This window comes from Tiliqua scincoides, chromosome 3 (assembly GCF_035046505.1).
Source record: "Tiliqua scincoides isolate rTilSci1 chromosome 3, rTilSci1.hap2, whole genome shotgun sequence".
Classification (NCBI taxonomy): domain Eukaryota; kingdom Metazoa; phylum Chordata; class Lepidosauria; order Squamata; family Scincidae; genus Tiliqua; species Tiliqua scincoides.
In genome coordinates, this window is record NC_089823.1 from 120,967,674 (window position 1) to 120,985,648 (window position 17,975).

The window sequence follows — 17,975 nt, forward strand, 5'->3', positions numbered from 1 at the left end:
GTCATGCCCCACCAAGACGTTGCAATACACCAACATTACATTTCTTCATAGAAGTAGGTTTTCATCTCCTGCCACATACTTCTGCTTTCCATTAAGTATACTACATTTCAAGGAAGTTATTCATTTCATCCCGAACTCAGGCAGGTCTGCGGTGGTACCAGGCACCATGTCTCTTCCCAGGTGGCCACATAGCTGCCTGCCTGCAGAAGTGATGGCAAGACGGTGGCAGCACTGCCTTCACTCCTGCAGCTACTATCCTCCATAAATGGAAAGCAAAGAGAATCAGAGAGCAGCAGCTGCAGGAGCGGAGCCCTCTGCTCCCCTGCTGGTGCCCTCCGCCTTCCTGCCACCTGCCTGACAGGGCTGCTCCTCCTCCTTTTCCTCAGGATGGTGGCAGCCAGTCTAATCCAACTGAAAGCCGGTCTCATTGGGGTGCCGCCCCACAGATTGAAAAATACTGTATTTGAAAAAAGTTACTCCTCCTTCAAGCCTCTGCTTGAAGACCTCCAGTAAGGAAGAACCCACCCCTCTGTAAAGGGAAAGCAAAGACTAGAGCAGGCAGAATTGGATGAATATTTTTTAAAATATTTTTTTGATCCATGGTTGGTAAAATCCATGGATGCAAAGCCTGTGGATAGGGCAGGCCACTGCAGTTACATTCCTAAGCAGGTAGCCAAATCTGGTAATGCCCCAAGTCCTCATGACCCATTGTATGTAGATGAGGTTAATAGGCCCTGAATCTATTATTAGTTAATAGGTTCTGGGCTGGCCCAAGATTTCCTGACACCTGAAGTGGCATCCCAAATGGTGCCTCCCTGACCTGCTGATATGCCAGGCCCTGCTGCTCCCACTCTACAATGCCTTAACTCAGCACTCCCCTCCCCTCCACTCCACATTCCCTCTTCCTCTCTGTCCCCCCTCTTCCTTTTCCAATCAACTGACTGGAAAAAGGAAGAGAAGCACTAGAGGCAAGTAGCTGGACAAAGATGAGTGTCCCCCTGTGATGTCCATGGAGGTATCCCTCCTTCCCCCCAGGTGATCTGGCGCTAAGGAATGTGGTGGGTGCAGTGCGGCTGACTTACCCCTCCAAGGGATGGACCACAGAGACCTTTTGCTGGTTCAGCAGAGACGATTTATTCTGGTAAGCAAGTTGACATTCATTTGACTCTGTTACGCCACAAGGGGTCAGGATTCACAGTCCAAAGATTAACAGAAGTTCCAGCAAATGTGGGTGTCACAGCCCTGTCACCAGAGTGGGTGTCACCAGAGCCTGAGAGTCTGGTTGGGCTGCTTGTTGGTGGCTGGAAGCCCTCCTGTGGGTTGGGTCAACTGTCCAGGTGCTGCCCCCTGCTGTTAGGGCCTCCTCCCTCTTGGACCCCCTGCCTAGTGGGGAGAAGAGTTCTGGGGTGTTCCACCACTCACCCTGGTGCAGTGGTGCACTCACCCAGAGGTCCAGCCCCCTCCTGCCTTGGTGGATGGGGCAATGTTCCAAACAAAGGAGCAGATTCCACCTCTCCATGGGAACAGACAAGCTGAGTAAAGGTTCTGGGGATGCCATAGCTTCCCCCCCAGCCATCTTCCAGGAGCCCAGGTTCAAGGAAGAGTGACCTCTCTGTCTGGTTGCTGGGCTCCTTGTGAGCCCAGCAGCTTCCACCTCTTCCAGCCATGTCACTGGCCTGAGGTCTCATGAGAAATCAGGCCGTACTCCTAAGGAGACCCCCTGCCTGGGGGCTCGATCTAGGCAGTACTTATTTAGTTCCACTACTCCTGAGAAGCCCCTTGCTCCCGCGTCCCTGGGGCCAGGCCCTGGTGACACCCCCACACCAAACTGCTGGCTGAGGCAACCACTTCAGTGAGCCTCATGGATTACAAGTTGGGCAGGCCTGACTTTTTTGTAATAGTACGTGTCAAATGCAATTCAATTCTATTCAGGCTGAATGCTGCCAGAATGTGTGTTCCTCCAATGTAATTGCCTTAAGGCAGTGCATGAACTTGTATGCTGCAGGTGTGCCAGCAGGTAGGCTGGAGCCATCCTGTGCCTACCAGAGGATCTGTAGGATGGGAGGGGGGAGGCAGGACAGGGGGAGGTGGCAATGGGGAGAGAGAAGGGTGGAACTAGGTAGCAACAGCAGCTGGGGACGTAACAGAGAGGTGACAGTGGTAGGGGAAGGGCAGAATAGCTCCGAGAATCCAGACCTGGTCTTGGTTCACATGACCTACACCAGCAAATTTGCCAGCACAGGTCTGAGTAAACTTCTCTGTGCTGCAGCGGCTTACACCCAGGTAAGGGAACAAATGTTTCCTTACCCAGAGGAGACTTCTGCAGCTGCCCCCCTGCAGGGTGCATTGGTAGCCATTTTGGCATCGCTGCATCTGTAGGGGGAAAATAAGATTGGGCTGCTAGTAGTCTTTTTTTCCCCCAACAGTCTTCTACGTAGGTATGAGACAATCTTTTATCATGCCCTTTGGCGAGATTGTACAACACGAACAACATCATATAGATATCTAGGAAAGCTCCATAATGCACGCATTTGCATCAACAAGGAAAGGAGCTAAAAATTGTGCACCAGGCTTGGCAGCATGAAAAATTAATCAAAATAAGGACCTTATCCTTTTTAATTCTTCAAATTGCTAGCCTATACAATATGGGCTCCTGTAAACTACCCTAGCCATTTTCTTTGATTACTCTGAGGGGAAGAGATGGTGAGGGGAGTACTGTTGCCATGGCTACTTTCTTAGTCCATATAATGGATTACAAAATCACTTTATTTATTTTTAGATTACATCAGGCAAGGGATACTAAACTTCACCTGAAATTGAAGTTTGTTGAGAGACTTTCCCCCCCTATATTTTAATGACATATCCTTTCTCCAGATAATTATATTGAAGTAGTCCCTCTCTCATGGCAAGGCTCCTATAGGAGTTAATAAGCAATAAATGAACAAGGCTGTAAAGAAGAAAGTCAAAAGGTTTCTATAGTACTTTCTGGTTTTTCCCCTCTTACTATTTTAATGAGGAATGATATCTTTTCTAAAGTTGCTTGAGCAAGGCTGAGTATTGTTCTTTAACCAACACTGGAACAATTAATGGGAAAAACTACTTAACCTTAAAATTGTTTATTATGCTTCTAAAATCCTTCCCAGCTGAGTAAATGTGAAGTGAACAGAATGGTTGATTTGGACCAAGGAGATCTTGTTTAAATCCCTGAACAACCAGGGAACTCACCATTTGATCTTGGGCCAGTTCTAGCCTTATGCGACACCTAGTAATTGCTTTTCTGTTTCAAGGCGCAAACAGAATAGCAACTCTGCTTCTGTGCATGTGCCTGGGTGGGCAAATACCCCTCCCCTAGCCCCAAATGTGTTTTGGTTGGGGTAGTGATGATTTCCAGTGCAACCACACATTTGAAGATTTTAACAGCCTAATCCTAAACTCCAGATACACCCATTTATCTCCGTGCAATGACAACCCCACCAACACAGAAATCCATCTGCCAACAGACATGCCATAACAGTGCAATGCTGGGAAAATGCTATGTCAATGTACTTCAGACATCATTTAGATGCCAGCATTAACTCCACTGGCAGAGAACCCAAAATGAGAAAATTGGGATGTAACATCCAGGGGGACCCCTTGGGAGGGATAAAGAGGATTCAACATATGCCATATCCTAAGTCCCCTGCTGATGGTGGGCATGCTCCTAACACCAGAAAAATGCTGTGCCAATACAGAGTTGGTGTAGATACGAGTAACCACACAAGGAAAAATGGGGAAGGGAAAAACAGAATAAATTTATGTGTCTTGCCGACTCCACAGACTTCATTGCAATGGAGCAGAGGATACGGACTACATTTGATAGCCAGTCACAGCACACCAATCTCAATATATAAGCCCCACCAAAGAGACCACAGTTCAGATGATCAGATTTGTGGCACAGGGCTATAACTCTTAGGAAGGATAAGTCTTGTCTTCTCAAAATTCTTATTGCAGACATTCTGTTTTCATCACTTGGTTGCTGAGTGGATTTTTGCCCTCTGTGTCTCTGATATACTGTGGTGACTTCACTACCTCCCTGGACTCATCCGTTCTTTTTTCTTTTGCTCTGTTTTGATATTTGTTTTTCACCATGCAATGTTAAAATTAATGTTTTAATGCCTTGTTTTATATTTTTACATGTTGTGGTACTTTGTACTTGATTATAAAATTTTGTAAACCACCTTGGGCATATGATTCAGCATGGGAAAGGCAGGTTATAAATTTCTTAAATTAAAAAAATTCTGCCCCAGGAGGTTTCCATACAGAAATACCCACAGAGGAAGGATAAGCAAAGGGGAGGGAGGGAGGAATCCCATACTGCAATGTATTGTGCCATAAGTATGGCATTGCCAGGACAAGTTTAGGATCTAACAGATGTTGCACCAGTGTCTGTGTGCCATTGGCATGGGATCTGAATAGGATTGGGTTGTAATCGTCTCTTGTTTCTTATCACAGATTCAGCTCTGATTTTTCTCTCACCTTATAAATACGGCTACTATTTAGAAACAGACAGAAAGCAACATTATTTGAAAAGAGAAGGGATAAAGTGAGTTGAGTTCCATTGCTACAGAAGGACAAGTCACAGAGGCAGGAAAAGCTTAGAACAGTACGGAGAACCTGCCTCCACAAAAAGCAAAAGGACAACCTTTGAGGTCAACTTTGCAAACCAAGCAACCCAACAGGGTTCCTGCTGAGCTGCACAGCCACACAGCTTGACACTGAGATCTACACAGCATGGAGCTCAGTAAACCAGAAGTTCGGTGATGACATGTGATGCAGCAAGAATATAGGTTACCAACCAGCAAGAATATGGTACAGGTTGTAGAAATATAGGTAAGAATATATAATTATGTGATACAGTAATAATATAGGTTACCAACTAGCATCCCTGAACCAGACAGCCACTTGAGAGCTGTCTGGATTTCCCCTTCGATGCTTGCTTTCCTTGGTGTGCCCACCAATCCCTGTTCCTACTCCCTGCCCTGTACTATACATGCCAGTTGTGACTGACCTGCTAACACCACCAATCTTTCAAACTGTCTGGGGATAGTTTTTTTAAAAAGCTATTCATAAGAACATAAGAAGAGCACTGCTGGATCAGGCCAAAGGCCCATCTAGTCCAGCTTCCTGTATCTCACAGTGGCATACCAGATCCTAAGGAAGCACACCAGACAACAAGATACCTGCATCCTCTTGCCACTGCCTTGGCACCAGGCAAGACCAATCAGGAGAACAGCAGACATTTCAATATGTCTCCATGATGACAACCAGCTAGACTCAGACTATTCTAATGAGCAGGTGGGATGGGGTCACCTACAGGTTCAGCTGTGCAATGGGCTCACAAGGGCATGTACAGCCCAACCCAATGGGCCACAGCACCAGTGCTCTGCCAGCAACGCTGACCTGGCTGTTGCAAAAAGTGCCATAAGGCACTTTTGTGCCAGTGGTTCTGATGTGCCACCAGTGCTGGGCCTCAGTGTTCAAAGATGGTGACTGAGAGCTCCCAGTCGTAAGGACAGCCGCCAGCCAGCAGCAGAGCTTTTTGAGGCAGAGGGTGGGTGGGAAGGAGGCAGAACTGGGCAGGGGGAAGGGAGGAGCAGGCCCGGAGGGGGTGGGGTAGAGACTGCAGCAGGCTCTGTCACCTTATCCTGACCCCCCCCCCCCGGCTGGGAAACCCGACATGGGTCTTCTCAGTTCTGAGCCAGCTCAATAGCTGGCACAGATCCAAGGAGACCCACTGGGGCTCCCTTACCCTGAGGAGCTCCCTTACCCTGGGGCTCCCTTACCCTGAGGAGACCTGGAGCTGCTTCCCTGCCCCATAGGATATAGCAGTTACCATTTTGGCACTACTGTAGCCCTGAGCACTAGGGAAGCACAGGATTGGGCTGGCAGCTCCTTTGGCTGTACAGGAAACATATCTTCCTAGAGTCCACACTCAATGGCTGCTTAGAAATTTCCTGACCTGCCTTATGCAAGGAAGGAGGAGGTAAAGTCACCATGCCTTCATCTTTGGTAGTAGAGGAAAAGTTATTTTCCTGTCAAAAGGGTAAATAGGGACACCTCCCAAATTTCTGTGTGGCAGATGCATGGGAAATGAAAGATGAATAGGAGCCGAGTCTGAAAAAGAAGGAGGACCTCAACCCCTGCTCTTGCCATTTCTGTACAACATGTCAAGCTGTTCTCTTTATTTTTTAATACCAATTCTAGAGTGTCTCCTTTTCTTTTTCATTCTTTTTCTCTCTCCCCTCCCCATCTCACATTATGTTTTAAAACAACCCTGCTAGTTGCATTGTTTAAGATGTTTCAATATTCCGCAGGCTTCTTTGTTGAATGTTTTAGGCTGGGTATTTATGATTCATGAGCCCTTCAAAGCATGTGTGGAAAGGTGAACATCCTTAACAACAGCTGGTAAGTAAACTTCCAAGTTTTCAGGGAGTTATTGGTCAAAGTTTTGGAGAAAAAAGCTTAATGGCAGGCTTTTTGTGTTTGTTTCTTGCTTTAAACTTAGATCTGAGAAAGGGAGATGGAACAAAGAACACTGGTTCTTTCAGGGCTTTCCACAGCATCAGGGTGAAATGTGTATGCATTGTGTGGAGTAGAGCAAGGCCACTTAAAATCAAGGCATACTATACAAATAATACAATCTCTCAGAAGAGAAAGGACAGTCAACATGGTCTTGCAGTGACCCCTACAGGAATGTTGAAGCAATCATTTGAAGCAAGGAAGAAAACACATATATGTGTTTTACCGAAAAGTTCCCCATTTCATCAGAAATGCCTTGTGCTGTTAATAACAATTTGTAGGAATAAAAATGTAAAAAAAAAATCATACAAACAATTGTGCAGATTTTCAAGTGCAGCAATATATGCTTGCTGGCACAAAGGTGGCACATAACAAATAACAAGGTGGGAGAACAAATATGTTACATAGCATGCACAAACCTCTATGAGTCCTTCAGCAGGTTTATACAATGAATGGCTTCAAAATAAAGAATTCTAAATCTGTAATGAAGTTATTTAAATCACTTCCTCTTCCAGTTTGGATTAGCATTCAGGGAAATAAAATTACACCAGGACTTTATCATTACTTCCTTTACAGAATAAGGGCGCAATCCAAACCTGCGCTGGAACAGGCAAGCCAGGAGGCTTGTGCTGTATCCAGCGCAGGATTGGGGCCAGAAGCAGCTTAGCCAGAGGCAAGGGGAAACTTTTCCCCTTACCCCTGGGTAAGGGCTGCTGGCCCCAATGGGTCTCCTCAGACTTGCGCCACCTCCTGAGGTGGCACAAGTGTGAAGAGAGCAGAGCGGCTTGAAGCTGCTCCATTCTCCCCAGGAATGGGGGATGGGATCTGGCATAACTGCCAGATTCCAGCCCCACCTCCCTCTCCTCGCCCACCCGTCCCCGGGGCCACCCATCGCCCTCACTACCCCCCACCCAGGAATGCATCCCTCCCTCCTCCTCCCTGCCTCCCCACCCCTACCTTTTGTGTTTGTTGGTGCAGGCGGGCTGACACAAGCGACTGAGGGGAAGCCGGCATGGAAGCATCTGTCAGCCTCCGCAGACTAGCGCTTCTTGGACCACCAGCCTGGCTTTACAGCACGTTTGCGACCCTCCCAGGCCCGCCCAAGAGACTTGGGCCGGCCGAACTGCAAGTTAGAATCTCAGCATATCTCAGCACTTTTATATCTCATTTATTTTAAATGAGTTAAGCATGCGCTTAACTTTTCCCAAATAGCTTATTCCTTGACTACATCACCTTATAACTCCAGTTTGCTAGTTCGAAAGTAAGAATTTCAACAAGCTTGCTGTATTTAGAATCTTCCAGTCCAGGGAGAGACTGATTTATGTACATGGTGTTGAACTCACAGCTGGCACGGTGGCATCTCTCACAGACAAATCACTGATCTCCTGATTGCAATGTTCAGAACATTTTACTACAATTCATCTTCAACTGCTTGACAAAGTTCCCAAATCAATAGGTGTTTAACCATTCTTTAACCTATACAGTACTTCTGACCCTGCTTCAACCTCTGGATAGAACCTTCAACTTCTGGGTCACCTCTGGATTGCCCTATTTCTGATACATTTCCTAAAGTCATTCATTTTAATCTACCTTCAAATTTGGCTAATGTACTTAACCTATTTTATCTCAAAATCAGAACATGGGATTATTTTATTCAGCATAATGGCAGACTTAAGAAGGGAAAAGTATTGGTAATAGCTGATGAGAGACCAACACATTTATTATTATGGTTGAAATACATTTTAGGATTGCAGTTCAACCATTGTGATTGAAATTGACTAGGGCACAGAGAGTTTAATTTAATTTATGGATCAGACTCAGAACATAACGCAAAATGAGTATACTTGTGAGCATATGCATGGTAACTGCAGTATAACCTCAAGCATCCAAGATTAGAAAGCAGATCAGTCAAAGTAGCAGCATGGCTTTCCTCTGAACCTCAGCACCTTTCTTTGTAGAATGTGTCAGTTTCTTGATATTATAGTCTATACTAGGGTTTCTCTAACTGTGGGTCACAACCCACTGGATGAGTCACTAGCTGATTGTTGGTGCAACTGTTAGCAGATGAGCAAAACGCATTGAGCCCTATGGATAGAGAAACTGAGCCACACCACCTGTTTACTGGTGAGTAGATGAACATGCCTTGGGAAGGGCAAGCCGAGAGGAATCCAACGCCACCAGAATGGTCCCAATCTGATGAACACAGCCCCTAAAACACCCAAGAATGATGTCCCTCCCTCCAAGCTGATGACTGTTTTGAGCCCTATGGAAAGCGAAACTAAGCTACATGTTTGTGTTTACTCATGAGTTAGCAAATGTGCCTTGGCTCATGTGGAAGTTCAGGCAAAGGGGAGTGCAAGGCTTCCAGAATGGTTCCAATTCAATGAACCTAGAGCTCAACAAGTGCTCCAGAAGGTACCGTTACTGTATTTATACAAGAATTGTTTCAAGAAGTTAATTAATGTATGTTACAGATATTTTTTGTTTAACACCCTGGTTTTACTGTTTATGCCAATAAAGGTTTTTATTTTGATTTGAAGTGCTCCAGAAGGCAGCCCCCATCCCCACCATAGTACAGTAAACAAAAGGCTTGAGTTGGTAAGACTTTTTTTTTTTTAGTTTTGAAAGCTAGGTGGGTACGGTTCCAGTGCTAACCAGTTTGGGAACCACTGCTTTATTGGAAAAGGTTGTTGTCTTTTACAGACTCCTCTTCCCTCCCCCATCCCCACAGTGGAGCCTCCATCTCATCTCCCTTTATTTATTTGTTTTACTTTTAGTATTTAGAATTATTCATTTTAGTCTTTAGCCTGCCTATCTAGGTAAAATGGCACAATTTCAGTGCTTGCCATGGGCAATTTGAATGCTTGCTGCATTCTCAGCATGTCCTACTTGACTTCCGGTCATGACATCACTTCTGGGTTGATGACTTCACTTCTCGTGGGTTCCAGGCAGATTGTCATTCTAAAAAGTGGGTCCTGATGCTAAAGGTTTGAGAACCTCTGATCTATACTTTAGAGCATGAAGAGCATACTTTACATGAAGGTTAGGAACACTGTAAGTATTTGCAGGCAAGGAGGCAATGGTGGCAACAGTGCTTCATTGATGATGCCATCGCCATGAATAGGGGTTGTACTTGGGGATAGTTCAGGCCATCTGGAGGATACGGGGGATGCCCTCTGCAGCCTTCCCACTGCTCAAAGTGGCTTCCTGCTGTGACCCACTTCTGGTTTTGCAACTAGACATGGGTTGTGATCATAGCATGGAGCCATTTTGAGCAGTGGGGAAACCCGCAGAGGGAGCCATGGGTTCTGCATCCTCTGGATGGCTGGAGCTACCCCCAGGTACTTTAAACAACCCCTTTTTTGTAGCAGTGGTATGATCGCTGAGGTGATGTTGCTGCTGTCACTGCTGTAGTCACTCCCCTTAAGGGGGAAATTAATGATTCCAATTTCCGGGGGGGGGGTGACCCCCAGATTGGGCACCACTGCATTAGAGGTAGTTTAACCTTTTATGTGGGTTTACTGTTAAAATTCCCATAGTTGTACAAGCTTGAACTAATTTTGTATGCAAACATGCCATTCACATAGGTTCTATCTCTCAACAATCCTCCCTCTTAATTCAGGCATCTACCCTGGAGGAGACAGCGTGCTACTCTTGCTTCCACTTTGGGTGTAACCACTCTGACAGCAACCTGAGGATATCTTCTGATGAGACCCCAGCTTTTCAATGTAAACCTCTGGAAAGGAAGCCAGGGAAGCTAAATTTATTATTATTATTAACAGTATTTATATACCGCTTTTCAACTAAAAGTTCACAAAGTGGTTTACAGAGAAAAATCAAATATCTAATTGCTCTGCCTACCCCAAACTGACAGCCTTTGAGACGAACTTTGCAATTCAAGCACAAAGGATCACCAGCCTGCATCACAAACCAAACAGCCTCTTGAAATGGATCCTGGTTCTCCCTATGACTCTTGCTTACCTCGAGGTGCATACCATATCCCTACTCCTGTTTCCTATCCTGCACTACACCTGTCAGTTGTGGCTGCCCTGAATAAAACACATATGGGATAGCCTCCCCAAACACTCCACCAAAGACCAATCTGATGAGAAGGAAAAATATTTGTTCACAACCCCAAAAGGCAACCAGCTAATCTCAGACCATCCCAGCAGTCAAGCACTATGGGGCAATAACTCTTCCAAATGCAGACTGCTGGGGTGAAGCTCTCTGAAGACATGGCTAACAAGCCCACATCCCCAGCCAGCCCAGGCACCAACAGGGAACAAGCCTATAGTCTGCCTCATACTGAAGTAGGGAACAGAGCAAATGACTCCCCACCTCCACAATCTGGGTAAAGATGCCATTCCAAGAACTGGCTATCTGACTTGTGCATTCTTAATGAACAGAAAAACTATTCAGGGTCAATTATAGCATGAATGAGAGAGCATTAGTCAGCCCTGCTGCTGCCACACAGCTCTGCCCCCTTGTCATCCTAGGGAATAGCATTTGCCTAAAGAGGCCAACACTACTCTAGGGAGACAATCTCCTCATGATGTGGAACACAGTCCATTTTCTCTCAGGGGTAGCAGTGTCTTTTCAGAGTGCAGACTTTGGAGTTATAGTGTGGACTGATGGTAAGGGAAGGGCTTGCTGGTGTGTTACTGGACCTTTTGTAACCATGGATACTTTTCAGGGTTACAGGATGTCTGAAAAGGGCTAAGTGTATTGCAAAGGGATAATGGAAAAGAGAGCTCCTTGCCACAAGCCCTCTGAGTGCTTTAAGCTGCTGTTAAGTAAAAGCAGGCAAACGGTTATTGGCTGCTAGCAATGCTTTGCAAACTCCTATTTTGTTCTTTTCAACTACTGCTGACTGTTTGCCAATACATGTGAACATTTTTGTCAACAAGAATTAAGCACAGCGATTTCTGCATCCATCTTGTGACAGGGTAAATACTGCAAGGATTTTGTGGCTTTATGCATGGCACACTCATTTCGTGACCTACCGGGTTGCAGTGACAGGCTTGGCAGATGGTGCCTGGTCTGCGGTGGAGGGGAAAAAGGGATAGTATCTTACTTAGCTCTTAATTTGTCTATTCCCAAAGGCCAACTGAAATTGGCCCAATAATAACATTTAAAATGTTCTAATTGCCCTGCAGTGTTCTAGAGCCAATAACAACTGTAGCCAATTATGAGACACTGCTTAGTGCTGGCAGATTACATCCGGGGGTGGGAGAGAGCAGACAAAACAAAGGAGTACTGCTTGTAAAAATATTCACCATAAGTTTCCTGCAGCAATGTCAGGATAAGGACCATGCAGTGGAACCAGATTATTTGGGGAGGCAGGGGGAGTGCAGCTGAGGAATCACAACTTGCCTATATGTCTGAGGCGACAGATTTTCCTGTTGATATCTCAGCCAAGGACTTAACCCTCCTCAGATGTTTGCACATCTGCACCACCTCAGATATGGTGACTCTTTATGGTTTCACAAATTCCAAGAGTGCAACAGGAAGCCACTGATCCCTCATCATGGGAAGAATCTGTCCCAGACACAGCATTTGAGAGCCAGGGTGTAGTGGTTCAGGAATTGGACTTGGAAGATCCAGGTTAAAATCCCTGCTAAGCCATGAAGCTTTGTGGGTAACCTTGGACTAGACACTATCTTTCATCACCTCCCTCACAGGGTTGTTGTGAAGATAAAAGGAGGGAAGGAACTATGTTCAGCACCCCGAGCTCTTTGGAGGAAGAGCAGTATAGAAATGTGAAAATAAAATAATGAATAAATGTACAAACTAAGGCTTTTGTGGCTGGATGAGTTTAAAACATAATTTAATATGTTGCTCGAGTGTTTAAGCTACATATTAAAGCACACTGTAGGATCTAGTCCCAACATTTCACTTTCAATTATGGAAAGCATCTTCAGGGGTTGTAAAGAAATTGTATCCTCTCACTTGGCTACAGGCTTAACAGCCAGGTCCTACTTGAATTTTTAAAGGCATACTAACACCTCAGGAAAGTGTGGTTAGGATTGCAGCCTTAATTATATAAGCATGAAGACAGTTTCATCTTTCACTTCAACTATTTCCCATTAGAGAGAACATGCAGTCCATATAGCTACTGCTAACAGACATTGTGACACCCATTATGTTTTTGTAAACATTTGGTACAGAGTCAGCTTCACATTTTTCAAACAGTAGCTGCCTCCATTGATCTTCACATATCATGGTCATCACTTTTTTGTTTGTTTACACAGTAACAAATCCTGAATATAACAACATCTGTAAAACAAAGATGGGGAAGGAAAACAACCACTACCATAACCAGTAAATTTCTCTGTGCATTCAAGTCTGAATTTTGAGCACCGAGACCCAATGCCCAGACTTCTGAAGAATAGGTAAGTGGCAACTGCATACTTAAGGCTCAGTTTTCACTTAGGCTGGCATGTGAAACAATGTAATTTAATGTCACATTGGGAACCAAGATTTCTGTGACCCATGATCCCTTGCCCAATACTTGTAAATTACTTTCTTGGTTTACATTTATTCTGAACACCAACACAATTCATTCTGCCTCTAAGAAAGGAGAAAGCAACAATAGCTTTGTTTGTTTACTATTGGGTTTGAGGAATATTTTTTCCATTAGATATTGATTGCAAATTCCTCATGTAAGTATGACCTTATTGTCAAATTGGACAATACTTAAAGTGTCCCAATTGTCATTCCCTAGCAGCTAGAACTTAGTAAATAATTCATAGCAAATTATTGATCGATTCAACTTTTTTTTTTAATCTGTGTCTGTGAATCATCCTGAATGACTTTCCTCCTGACCTACTCAATGCTAAATCTTGGTCACAAACATTGTACTCAGATACAAATGTACTCAGTGGAAATTTCTTCTACCTCAACTGTTTATGCAATTAATTCACTCAGGGCAAAAAGTACATCAATGTATGCCAAACAATGTAGTACAGGCATGCCTCAGTATCCATGGATTCGGCATCCATGGATTCAGTATCCACGGTTTCAGTTATTCACGGTTACCATGGATTACAGGGACACCTCTTAAAAAGATAGGGATACATTTAAAAAATATTGTTTTACCAAGTTTTTTAAAGCGTCCTCAGAATCCATGGTTTCAGGTATCCATGGGGGAGTCCAGAACGGAACTCTGGGGCAGATACCAGGGCACACCTGTAATACAAAATGAGCATTGAGTGGAGAAGGCTGTAGAGCTCTAGCATGTTTATACATGTACCCTACCATCAAGCAATACCATCTACCCATATATATCTATACTGGGATATATCTGTACTATATATCATAATGCAATCCATACAACTGTGTGACAGTAAGAAATCATAGATATGTAGTATATGATCAAGAAATTAAATGCATAAAAGACATTTACCCATCTCATGGATGATAAATACAGAATTCTAAAACAGGCATCAGTGAAGGCTTTTGGGGGCACACCTCTGTTTCACATGTGTTGCATACATCTAGTGTGGCCTTAAAAGAGAAGTGGAACTAATCTCTCTGTAGTAGTAGGGATTCTGCAACTAGGGAAAAAGATACTTCCCTCCTGATCCCTTGTCATCATCGTATAATTCAGGGGTGTCAAACATCAGGCCCACAGACCAAATGCGGCACCCAGAAGCAACTTATCCAGCCCCCATTATAATTGGGTTCTCCCATTGTGATAATTAGGCTCTCTCATATTTTGAAAATCTGAGCAAGATGTGCACATTTTCTCTTCTATCATTTGCAGCTAATGAGTTTCATGTGAGAACAAAGTGCACATATCTGCCCATCGTCTTCTGAAGCCATTTCTGCCCAATGTTACATATTCACAACAGGGATCAAATGTGTACACCTGCGGCTGGGCAAAAATGGGTTAATAACATTACTTCCTGCTTAATGATGTCATTTCCAGCCCTCAGCAAGCACTATGAATACAAACTTTCTTCCTCTGTATGAAAATGTGTTTGACACCTCTGGTAAAGGAACATGGAGCAAACTAACAGACAAATTGCAAACAGATCAACTGCACCTTAATGGCCCAATCCTATAGTAGCATTGTGCTAGCAATTGCAAATGTGCCATAAAGCATGTTTGTGACAACTTGCGAGTAGATGGTGTCTGCAAGAAGACCTGCTGAATGGTGCTATATTCAGGACTTATGATCACCAGAGCAGGTAAGATCTGCTCCATACAGTGCAGGGGAGGCCAGAACAGAGGTAGGGATGGGTTTTTGGGGGAGGGGTAGTTCAGGATGGGTATCCTAATCCTATCCCAATCTGGGCCTGAAAGGCCTTCCCAGGGCTGTTCAGCAATTTTGCTGGTGCAAATCTAAGTTGCCCCATTAAACAGGCTGGGGCTCAACATGGAATGGGGAAAAACATTCCCTTACTCTGAGGAGACCACCAGCCTGCTCAATGGCAGTGCTGGATATGACACTGGACTGTGTGGCCAGTGCTGAATAGGATTGGGCTGTCCACCACTATACCATCTATCATTCTCTTTAAATAGTATTGTTTAAATTAGTGCTGTTTTGGGGGCCATACTGATTTCAATGGTTGTAATTTAGATCTTTTTTGTCATGAAAATGACGTCTCTGTGACTGAGACTGACAACACTGTGCAACATAAAAATTGTTTATGTTGAATTTTTATTGTTTCTTATACACTTCAGAGGTGCCAATTCCAGCAGAGGCCTTGGTGCCCTATCTATGATGTGTCTGTTCATGTGAAAAGCACTCCATTTTTCACACACATTTTGATTCTTTAGATTACGTTACAAAAATCTCCAACAAGCTGTGAGTGTGGATGCATCTGGCTTGTTGGACTGCAAGTTCCCATATCATCAGAATATATTTTTTATGAAATTGGCTTGCTGCCTTTCAACAACCACCTTGGTCTCTTCCATTCTGTGCTTGCAATTCACTGTAATTTGGAGTAGCTCAACTAATATCTGAAAATGCCTTTGATGATCACTTACTATTAATGATCACGTACATTTTTTTCCTTGTATCTCACTATATTTTTGATTACATTGAACAATTTGTTTAGTAATGTTTGGTTCTTTGGATTCAGTCTTAATGAAAGGAGTTAGAAATATTTTCTGAACTCTCATTTATAAAAAACAAATTTATGAAAAATTTATGTACCTTTATTCTTTTCACTGATCTTTCTCCTCTGGCTTTTTTTAATTATGAGTTTTCAATATACTATAGATACCCAAGTATAAGAGCCCAATCCTGAGCTCTCGTGGCAGCCGCAGGCAGCACCTTGGGAGAAGGGGACATTCATCTCCTTTTCCTGGGTAAAGAGAGTAGCTCTGCAATGGGGCTACTCAATTCACTGCCAACCAAAAGGTTGGCAGTGAGGTAAGAGCCTTCGTGTCAGGCGCCGAGCCTGATGCAAAGGCTCTGGATCTGGTGGAGCACCTTATGGCACGTTTGCGACAGTGCGCACCAGCAGTAAGCCAGTGCGTCAAGCACAGGATTGGGTTCTAAGTCAATCCAACAAATAAGTCAAGGGCAGGTTTCCAGCCAAAAATCATGGAATTTTCTATGACCCTTGAAAAAATTGGGGGTTAAACTTCGGGGGTGTGTGTGTCTGACTATAGTGTTGTCTGATTTTACCTGAGGCCAGGTTCTTAAAAATGACCTACCAGTAATTATTACCTAAGAACTGTTCAGTATCTATTAAAAATATAGTAAAAGATCATAAGATGCATTTTTATTCATTAACAGTTTAAAATCTGATCTTCACCACCTTTTTGTAAACACTATCAGAGTAAGTGCACGTAAACAACATACCAGTAGAACCATTAATCAAATCCTTCTTTAAGGTGCCTGGTATGTTAAATCAGAGGCTCTACATATACAGCTTATAACTCATAACTGGGAGTATGCAATTCAATTCACAGTGGAAAGACAAGCAACAAGGAACAAGCATGAGCAAGTGCAGTTACGCATAGTTGCAACCCTATTTACTCAGAAATAGACTCCATTGCTTTCCATGGATGTTATTCCTAAGTAATAGTGCACTGAATTGTAGTCTTGGACTTTGTTTCAAATGGAAATGAGGATTTCATCCTGGTGTTTAAAAAAAAACAAAACCAGACCTCTGTCAAACATTTGCAAAATGGAACGAGGGTGCAGAAGAGTCTGCCAGAGAGAAAGAAGCTTGCTTGATTTCAATGGAAGCCTAGAGCCCTGACTTGCTTTATACCTCAGGATAAAAGGTTAACTTTGGCTGCAGGTTTGCCTTGGAGGGGTTGTCATGGAGATGGACAGCCCAATCCTGAGCTGCCCAGGGCACCCAGGCTCATCGGCACTGAGGAGGGCTGCCGCCAAATCCAGCGCCTCCTGTGCTACCATGGGAAGCACCTCGGGAGAAGGGGACATTCGTCCCCTTCCCCTGAGTAAGGTAAGCAACCCCACAATGGGGCTACTCACTTTACCACCGACCCAAAGGTCAGTGGTAAGGAGAAGGCGCTTGTGTAGGGCATGCAGCCCTACACTAGTACTCTGGATCCTCCGGAGCAGAGCTCTGCAGATCCTCCTCCTGCCCACCCCCCAGCACACCTCCCTCCGCCCTCCGCCCTCTCTCTGCCCCCTGCCAGCTTCTATCCTCCCTGGAACGCCTCCTCCCTGCCCCCATCCCCACCCCTGCCTACCGTTCCACAGCTCAGCGGTCCAGGAGACCACCGAGCCGCAAGAGCTGGGCTAGCACGGGCAGGAGCCTGGCAGTGAGCCCTGTGAACATGCCTTATGGTACGACTGTGCTTGGTGGCACAGGACTGGGCTCTAATAGCCCTAATTATCTCTGCATTGTCCTCTTGCTTCAGCCCTGACCCCATGAGTGACCTCACAGATAAAGCGAGGGGATGAGCTAATCTTGATTTATTGGCAGAAATTTTTTGCCTTATAGGCGACTGGCTATGGTAGTCCCATCTAGAGACATTATAAGAGTTGCTAATAAAGCAACATTTTGAACTTTAGTGTTTGTGCTGGCAGGAAACATCTGAAGGAGGGAAGGAAAAAGAGTTTTAACAATTTGATGGAGGGTTTCCCATCTGTACTCACTGGGAATCAAAAGTGAGTTGTGCATGTAGTGCACATAGCAGCTGCATCTCACAGTATTATGCATCCTATTGGGGCTTCAGGTGCAGTGAAGAAACTCTCCAGATAGCTGCAGAGTTTAGAAGACCTGGGAGAAACATCTGAGGAAATCTTAGGGAGGTTCAAAATATCAATGTTTAGCAAAGTTACTCTCTAGTGTTAGGTATATTCCCAGTTGCCAATTCCTAAAAACTCTTTTTGTCATCCAATAGACCATTTTTAAAAGCAAACAGTGAAGAACAACAAAAAATGCATCCTGACTCCTAGGCAATAGGAAAGTACAAGTTAAAAT